The 10,231-nt window shown below is 38.5% G+C and overlaps 1 protein-coding gene across 1 annotated transcript in view; it reads left to right on the top strand.

The window, feature by feature from the left end:
- Positions 1-9,945, top strand: part of LOC109928887 (POU domain, class 3, transcription factor 3-like) — a 16,544-nt gene extending 6,599 nt beyond the window's left edge. The window contains exon 2 of the transcript XR_007262279.1: positions 9,851-9,945. The gene's annotated coding sequence lies outside the window, so the exon portion shown is untranslated. The remainder of the gene's footprint in view (positions 1-9,850) is intronic.
- Positions 9,946-10,231: the final 286 nt, after the last annotated feature.

Below are 10,231 nucleotides of genomic sequence, written 5' to 3'. Positions count from 1 at the left end.
CCCCCCCCCCCCCCCCCAACCCCCATAAAGGCAACATTGCAATTCACAGCTTTATACGTCCAAATTATTTTTGGACGCAAACTCCGATACACAGGTAGAAAAGCAAATGTTTCTCACAGAATGTTCGAGCCATGCCAGCTCAACACGGTTTGTATTCCTGTAGTAAGCGAGAAGGCCTTGATTTTGGTTGTCAGTCTCAACCGGTGATGACGGATTGCAGGGGGTTTTGTGGAAGTGCAGACTGCATCGAACGTAAGGCAGGCCCATCTTACAAGTTGTATTCCTGGTGTCGACCATTCACTAAAACGCAGCAGTCTATACGGGGGGGAAAAATCACATTTCTCGGGTCGATTAGCCAACACCGGTTGCTTAGCAACGGCATTCAAGTGGAGATGAAAGAATATGCATTTTGTATTATTTATTGGTAAAAAATAGTTATAGAATAACAGTTTGCCTGGTTTACTTGATTGAGTGATTTTTTTTTTAAAAAAAGAAATCAAACCTTAAGGATGTTTTCAGAAGTTGGGAACCGGATTAAGTTACAGGTCTCATAAGTAAGGGAGATAATGCAGAATCTACAAAAGAATTCTGCTGGGTTACGCTCCAGTATTCAGTAGCACATCAAATCGTGGGTAATAGGTTGATGTCCATTGGCATTAGATTTATTTCCAAAAGTGGATTTCTGGTATGCTTGATGAATTCATATAGTGTCGATCTCTCTCTGGTTGTTCCTTCCTATGCAACGTGTGTGTTGTTCAGACGCTTGCCTCTGCAAGGTTGTTGCAGATAAAACGATGAAAGGGAAGCGTGTGCTTGGCCAGACTGGGTGGGAATTGAACAGGTCACCCCATCTGGTGGGCCATCGTTTTTACTTCGAGCCTGAAATCTGGGTGTTTTGGGTAACCTCCAGAAATGGACCAGTGAGATTTTGAAATAAAGCACTTAAAGTGATCGTTTTCCGCTTTGTGATTAATCTATTTTTGCAATTCCTAAATTGCAGCGACCTCTTATTTACTGACTCCACCGTTCCTTCCCCTAAGTTTCAGAATGAGTGCTAAAGCCAGCATCAGAGTGAATGTCATTTATTACATAGCAACTTTTTAAAGATCCGGATTTAATTTGCCACATTCAAAGTTGAGTCATTGTAAGTGCATAGCTTGTGTTGTTGATGGCTCGGGCATGTAAGAACGAATGCCCGGCTGTCTATAAATTTAATAACTAAATTACTTCCGGTAACTATGAAATGCTATCTTAGTTATGTCGACTTATTCTGTTGCAAACATCATTAAGGTATACAACAGAAGTTATAAGATTAATTTGCACTTTTCATTTTATGGCCAGGAATGTTTACTGGTTCTCTTGATTTATTTGCATCTCTGTCATCTTCAAGTAATTATTAGATGGGATAGTGTAATCCATCTAGGTCTGAAGTGATACTGTGCAATTATACTCTTACAAACTACTTTCAAGAAAAAAAATGTTGGAGTTCTTAGCGAATTAGTCCGCGGCTATTGTGGGATCAGCCGAGTCTCAAAGCATTTCCGCAAAGCTCTCTACAAAGGTAGGGAGTCCATTGTTCAGTATACACTGTTGCACCAGAGGGGAGTCAAACTGACCTTATACAGACTTTATTACAGACATTTAAGATATGATTCCGCACTCTATTGCTTGAATTAAAAGGCAATCTCATAATATTGATGCGTTGTATAGAGTTTCCGCTTCCAGTTTCGTAAAACCACATGGTTGGCTTTTAGTATCAAGCTGGCTTGTGTGGTTTCCACAACCATAATGTAAACCAAAATCCTTAATGTTTCTTTTATCGTACACACCATCGATGGGTTACATCTGGACTATTTACCCAGTGGTCAACTTGACCTCAAATTAATATTGAAAAAGAACAAGAAATGTTTTAAACATACGTTTTATAAATACTCCTCAGTTATGCTTCAGAGTCCTGATAGCTTATTTTTGTTGTAGTTGACTTTGTCCAAATACTTACTGAAAGTTTATCAGTCAAATCATTTATTTCACCAAACAGAAAGGCACTTCAATATTTTTGTTAGGGCTAATTGTTCGATGGTGAGGTTAATTATCTATGCAGCAGAAATAATGGGAATCGGTTATGTGAATATTCAATTGTTTGCTGGTCTCCTCGGAGTAAACGCTGGTTATTTGGTCGATTTGGAAAATGGTGAGAAGGACTAATATAAGGAGGACAACGGTATCAAAGTTAAAGCAGTTCTGCCGAGAAAGACAAACATGGCAGAATAAAGGCTGGGGGGATGAGAAGTAACATTTGAAACATCAAACCAAACCCGGGGAGGATTAACCCTTTTAAACTGAGACCTCAATTACAAATTAAACCATAAATATTATTGTTTCAATGTTTCAGGGTGCCTTCATATGTTAAGTTAACTTCATCACAAATAATATTTTCTTTATGCAATTAAGAACTGGAAGGAAATTACTTTTACTTTTTATTGACCAGTAAAAAAATGCAAGATTTGTATTTATAACACTTTACACAAACTGTGGGTAATATCTATTGGTGTTCTAATACGCATTATTCAATATGCACTAAAAAGGTGGATCTGGAAGTTTAAATAGTCAAATTCATATATTGTTTACGATAAAATAAATGTCAATGTCTGTGATCATTACACCCTGATGATGTGTAGGGTTTATGGAGTATGTTGTCCGGCAGAAATACTGTCCTTAAATTAATGAGGTAGGTGAGTTCAGCATTGTTACTGTTCGTAGTATTTGGCGGTTTTGTTTTGTATAAGCATGAACTGTTATGAGGCTGCTATTTGTCAAATTGGAAAAGATAACTTCGAAGTAAAGCGCATTTATTACTGGACAAAATAATTCAACAACGCAAATTCTTTCCAAAATATAGGAATACATGTATGCCACTGAATATAGTGCAGCATTCAACAACATATTCATGTGAATAATATGCATGCGTAAGTGTGCGATAATACGTATGTATTCTTATATATAGTCGGACGTAACGTATGCAATAATAATCAGTAGGCCAAATTGTGCACACACCTTAAGTGCATTCAAAAACATACCCATTAATACAAATATGGTACATATGAAAGCGATATGAAACACAGTGTAGGTACACACAGTTAGATGAGTCTGAAATCTTGTGTTTGCGATGGCATTGAGTGTAACAGTATGAAATGTATGAACAGATGTTGAACAGCGCACTTTTTTCTTAGATTGTTCTTCACCACAAGTCACATATGCCCTTTGCTTTTTCGTTCTAACTATTGAATTTCAGGTGACACCGTATGATTGGTCAAGTCTGAGTTGAACAGGTATGTGTAATTTTAAAAAGCATTTCGGAGTTACTTTGAATTTGGCTAGCCATATCCTCTAGGTTGCTTAATCTCAGTAAAAAAAAAGAGACTTAGGAATGAGTTGAACAGCAAAGTAGTTCTTGAGTGCAACCGAACTTATTCAGGAAATCATTTTGTTCGTAAGAAATTTAGCGATGAATTTGGATATGGGTAGTCAACGCTGTCTCCTTAGCTTTGAATCGAAAACACTTTCAGTCTCTGACAGCATTACGTCTGGTTAGCACGAATAACGATTTTAGTTGTAGCTTAAATATACAAGAATCTTTCATCTGCTATCACTATAGTCCACAAATTGTTTTTAACAATTCTGTCAGCGCTAACGAAATCAAATGTGTTGACCGTCTTTATATCATTTCGGTTTTAAAATTAATTTGCTAGCTACACTCTTCACCTCGCTACATGTACTGTGCATCTAAACGATAAGCTATGGGAAGAAGCATTCCTCCGAGAGCTGACCCCTCCCCCGCCTTCTAGTTATGTATCTCAATTACAATGTTATTTTCCCAGTAATATTCTACTAATTTAAAATGTGCCAATTTCCCCTTTTCAACAAATCTTCCTTACTACTATTCAACGCGCCAGAATTTGGAGATTATATTTTATCTCTACTCGTTTTAAAAATTGTTTCAGATGAAAGAAGTATCAGTATTTTCAGAAGTTAATAGGTATCGGAATTAACCGTGATTGGTTGGTGTCAATAGTTGGGATGTGAGCCGACAATTTTTATTTGCATTTTAACTCAATTACTTTTACCAGCAGAATCACATAGCTAGTGTTTATTCTGTACGTACCAGATTACAGCACACGCAAGTATTCGGGAAAAAATGGGTTTTGCTCAGCCGGTAGTCCACGATCACATGTGAGTTTATACTGGCCAATAATCTCTGGGCTTTAAACCAAGCTGCGAGTTCAACCCCATACACAGTTGAACTGATTGTGTCTCTGCTCCAGCGATTCCAGTAAAACTACAACACCTACAGCTATCTAAAAATGTGGAGAATTGTTTAGGTATGTCCTGTTTCGACAACAACAAAAATAACCTCCAATCCATCGACAACTGCTCCATCATGAGTACCCTGAATTATCAGCAGAAAAAAAAACTGTGACGGCAGGGACCACTAACTGTGCAATCAACTCGCCAAAAACCTGGTCATCGATGCTCAGTTTGTGTTCCATTGGGTACACTCGGCCTCCAACCTCATGACAACCTTTGTCCAATCATGGAAAAAAGAGCTGAACTCAAGAGGTGAGGTCAGAGTGACTGTCTTTATCATCAAGGCAACATTTCACTAAGTATGGTGTCAATGAATTCAAAATAAAACTGATATTTGAAAGAATTAGGGAGAAGTTCTGAACTGATTGGAATCATGCCTACCTCAAAGGGAAATGATTGTGGTTGTTGGATGTTAATCATCTAATTCCAAGGGCATCAGTTCCCTTGGATAATGTCCTGGTTCCAACCATCTTTGGCTGTTTCGTCAAAACCCTCCATCACAAGGTCAGAGGTGGGAATGGTCCCTGGTAATTGTTGTGCTTAGTTCAATTCACAGTTTCTGACATAATGTTGTAGTCTCTGCCTACATACACCAAGATCTAGACAAATTTTCGGAGGTTTGGGCTGATAGATGGCAAGTATAATTTACACCACAAGTGCCAGGCCATGACTATCTCTAAGAAGAGAGAAGATAACAATTTCCCCTTAACAGCACTGTCATATCTAAAATCCCCACCATCTACATCAAACGGGTTATCATTGACTAGACACCTAATGTGCAGTCATACAAATAATAAGCTGCAACAATAAACCAAAAGTTGGATATTTTGCAACATATGACTCACTTCCTGGAAGTGCATGGGAATACCATTATCTTCAAATTCCCCGAAACTTCACACACCATCCTGCCTCAGAAAACTTCTTCATCCTCAGTGAGGCAAAATCTACAACTATCTCCTCAACAGCACTGTGATATATTTGCAGCACATGGACTACATCTGGTGAAGAGAGGAGCTGACCACCTTTCAAGAGCAATTAAAAATGCGCAATTACTGCTTGTCTTGCCTGTCAGGCCGACACCCATGGATGTTGTTTTTATTTTAAATTCAAGTGGTAGACTGCGCACAATGTGTGCAGGCCATTTTTCTTTCGAATCACCAACTGTATCTCTGTGACAATATCTTACAAAACAATGTCACCAATGACCATAAACATACCAAACGTTTTAGAGGAAATTAGCACCATTTAACACAACAGCTAACTTATCAAGATTTTAAGCTCAATGAGTTTGAGAACATACTGAATATACATATCTGATAATTGCCATTGGAACCTTGGATATTTCAGAAGGCAAGAAAATATCTTAGTATTAGCTAAAGTTGAGCATGTAATGATACCGAGGGTCAGCCGTTATACAACTATTACATTGTCTTTTTCATTAAATAATGAGTTGAATATTGTTAAAATGTTCAAACATTTCTTTCTCTTAGAAGAACATGTCGAATCAACTTCCCAATATGAATGGCGTTTAGTGTGTGAACGGAGGAACACAATTAACAACTGCCCTTGAAAACAATAGACTTCAATTCTAATAGCTCCAAACATTGCTGATAGTTTGTGACAGTACTCACGGGCACTTGGGTGAGCGTGTTTTGGTGTGTCCCGGTGATCACTCCGAAAATCTGAGATAAAATGGTTGAAACCGGCCACATATCAGAAATCAAGATATTTTGCAGTACACAAAACTCCCAGTCAGACTGGTTAGAAACATAACATTCAGAAAGACGGTGTTCGAGGTGCCCTTTGCCCCCCTAGCGCCGCGAACCCGTATTTAGGTTTTATTTCCGATGGAAGTGAGTGACCGGTGGCTCTCAGGCGTATTTAGATTTTCCTTTTCGTATGTAATGGTGCTGCTTTAACATACTGGCGTAACTTGGTTCATTAGCGCAGGATATAAAATGAGGAGGATGGGTGTCTGACTAGATTTGCAGTATTATGTTAATGGAGATTTGTGAAGATACAGGACCAGGTTAATGCGACAGTTGGGCAACAGCTTGTTGGGTGACGATGGAGAGCAATAGTCAATACGTTCTTTGTTAAGTCTCTTTTGTCCCATAAAATGACAGCCATGTGACCATAAAACTGACACATGAAAACCAGACTTAAATCTGGAGGATGTGAGGCTGAATTGGAACGTCAGGCTTTTTTAAAGTAGCATCTCTGCCGTTTGCCTTAAAGCAGAAATGAACTCAGTCACAAATAATCTACTCTTTTTTGCAGATTATATATGAAAGCCAATAAGGTAAATCTTTGAATCGTGAATATTAGCGGCACCGAAGGAGGTCGTTCGTCTCACGTGTTATGGCGGCGAACAGTTTTACCCCATTTTCTAGTCCCTGGTTCCTAGCCTCAATGGTAATGGGCAATCCAAGCACATAGCGAAGTAGTTTTCACGTGTGATTAAGTTGTTCTGCCTCCAGCCCTATTAAAGACTTTGCACTTCACATCTAGTCCGCCATCGGGGTGAAAACCTAGACTCCTTAACTCACCTTGAATCCGTCGACCAATTATTTTACATCTATGCCCTACTGTTCTTGATATCCTGCTAAGGGAAATAGGTTTTTACTGTCCACTTTAGTCAAACGCCTCATAATTTAATCAATTAAATTTCCCCTCGGCTTCTTCTGTTCCAAAATCCCCACAAATGCAGAACCAGTTGCCAGTACATGCTAGATTATCATGAGCCGTGCGCTCTATCATAAGTATAATCCTACGAGAACCAATACAACTTTGAATTGTTGCTAGAAATACAACTCGGTAGTTGGAATAATGGTTGGTTGTTGGTTTCTGTACAATATACTTCTATAATCTAAAGAAATAATTGAATCCTGAAAATTGCACAACATTTATTGTTCAAAAAAATCAATGTTGCTTTTGAAAAGTGAAGTAGTTTCCATTTGAGTTTGGAAGAACATAGCTCAATCGCGATCTAAGCAGCTCAACAGCATGTCGAGTAATTGGCAACAGTGAGTCTGGGCTCATTTGTAGGTTGCTGCTCTTGAATTAGTCTCATTTAACCCATCAGTCCAATTGCACTTTGTAATGGGTAGAAACTAATTTAATACAAGATATGTATATGAAAACAAATACATTTGAATCATTCCCTTTCCTCTTCTCTCTCCATTCTTGCTTATGAGGTCTTAGTCCAATAGAGAATGTGCGCAGAGCGATGGTGGCAGAGGGTGCGTGTCTGTGTGTATGTGTTCTTTGTTTTCGGGGGGGGGGGTGTTGGTTGGGGGTGTTCTCAAAACGCTGGCATGGACACCATTTTCCCAATTCTGCTATGTCAACCTATGATTCAGTCGGTTTATGTCCATGTCGCGACTTTGAGAAGGTGGAGGCGATGGTACAGTCAATGCCCTTCATCAAAGCTGGAAATGACCACTAAGAGAAACGTGTAAGTAGTCTCGCAGTGATATTTAGACAATGCTATACACCAAGTGACACTCACGCAAACGATTTCTGAATGTATTAAGACGTGAATTGGTGTATTCTATTAATACTGTATCAAATAGCCATGTGATATAACATCTCAAGAATGTAATTGCTGACATTATTTACAGATTTATTATGTGTAAGAGATGGTTTCCTCTGATAATTTGCTTAATTTCATCAAGATATTAATTTCCACAAGAATTGGTTGGTACATTACACACCAGAACTTTGCAATCAGAATTGTATCTCGGATCTGATACTTTGAGTGCTGTGTGAGGAACAATCCGTCTGTTTTGCTCCAACACTTTGGCGCAGCTAAAAATGCAAATCGTTGTCCTGTCCCTAGATCTGTACCAACTCTCTTCGTTCGGGGAAGTATCCAGCGGTGACAGTCACGCAGCGATAATTTTCCTTTCAAATACCCTCCTAGGAATGCGTTTGACCCTCTCGATACAGTAGCACGGTTGAGATATAGGAGATGAAAGCTGTATGACAGCACTGCTAAGATTGTATGTGCGCATCATCAGACCATCTGTTTTCATTTTTCCCTAAAAATCCCTTTCAACCCAACAAAATGCGATACCCACTAGCAGTGCCCTCATTATCATCAGGCAAACCATCGTGTCCCAAGCAACCGAACGGAAAATGTTCAGCTCATATGTAAGATATAAAGTGGGCAATGGGAAGTGGTATTGTGTATATCGTGTGCGGGAAGATGTCGAAACAGTGTGGTGAATGGTTTATCTGTTGCAGGGCGAGTTTTTCTATCTGGTGTGAGTAATTGTGTTTCATACAGTATGACGAATGGTTTGATGTAGTGTGAAGAATTGCATCATTGATGATATACTTTGTATTAGAAGTACTGTTTGTACAGGTTCAAAACTTGTATTTGCAATATAGAAACACATCATTTCGTCTTGATGATAGTTTTTCATACGTGGCGGGCCGTTATATAGTTAATATAAGACATGATTGTATAAATTGATGTTACAAGATATATGTGGCGAATTTTTTATGTAGTGGATGCTTTTGCATATAGAGTTTTAAATGCAACAATATACAATGTGGGCAATTACGTTACCTACAATGCATGCATTGATATCATGAAATAAAGTCTTACACAATATGAGGATTGATTTACAACATGTGGAAATTAATATGTACAGCCGGTTAACGGTGCTCGCTGTGTTGCGAAATTATATCACTAATGGAAATATGTTATATGGTCTGGGAAACAGAGCTGGATCCATAACAGGGATAGACACTGCATACTATACAAGGATTAGTTTGCGTCATTAGAATTGCAACATTATGAGATGTGATATGAGCAACACAGTAACATAACTACTACAAAGAGAGAAAGATAAAGAATAGAAATTGTATTCTGTCTTATTATCACATTTTCTTTAGAGTGCCTGTATCAATCAACATTCCCGAAAGATCAAGTCAACTGGCCCTGTCCCAGTATACTGCTAACAAGACTGTAGAACATTACTGGAAATATATGCGCACCTTTGACATTATAACTGATACAGAGAGAGAGAGACTGTGTAACAATACAAATCGCCAAAAACGAACAATTGGTTAAAGTTCTCCGAATGAAGGGATTGGACTACTGTCATTTTATTCACTCATACATACCTGCTATTGTCCTTAAACTGCAGTGTGTAAGGACGTTTAACTTAGTGTGTTGTAGTTTTGTGAAGTTTCATGAGTATTTTGAGATTTGACGAGTTATTGTGATAACAATGCACCTAAGATAACATGAAGTACACAACAGATGCGTCGGCAGACGTTAGAAAGGAGAAGAAGAAAACAAAGTGCGGAAAATTCACAACCAATCAGGCAGCATCTGTGGAGAGGAAACGGAGTTAACGTTTCAGGTCAATGACATTTAATCAAAACTGGTGAAAGATTATCGAACTGAAATGGCAACGTTGCTTCTGCCTCTTCGGGTGTTGCCTGACGTGTTTTTCTGTTTCTATTGCAGATTTCCAGCATTCGCAGTTTCTTGCTTCCACCATCTGTGGGTGGTGTCCGTTGACCTGAACAAGCAACAATCACAGCAATACTCAAATATGTGTTACATTCACCAGTAACTTAGTTACTTTCAATTCATCTGCAAATAACCAGCAAAAATCAGTGCAAACACTAGTTGGAGTAATTTCACGTGAAATCAATATATCAGCATTGTGTTTTCTCATCAGTTGTTTTTTTTATTTCCAACGTGTTTTATCAAAACATTACAACATCTCTGAAATATGTCACAGTTGATGAAGGTGTGTTTTACACAAAGGCTCCTGATATATTAGAAGCTGGACATTTTTTCGGTTCTAATCAGTTGAAGGATGTTCGTGTTATCGAACCACCT

Source organism: Rhincodon typus, chromosome 6 (assembly GCF_021869965.1).
Source record: "Rhincodon typus isolate 14 chromosome 6, sRhiTyp1.1, whole genome shotgun sequence".
NCBI lineage: Eukaryota > Metazoa > Chordata > Chondrichthyes > Orectolobiformes > Rhincodontidae > Rhincodon > Rhincodon typus.
This window is presented reverse-complemented; position numbering and strand designations above follow the sequence as displayed.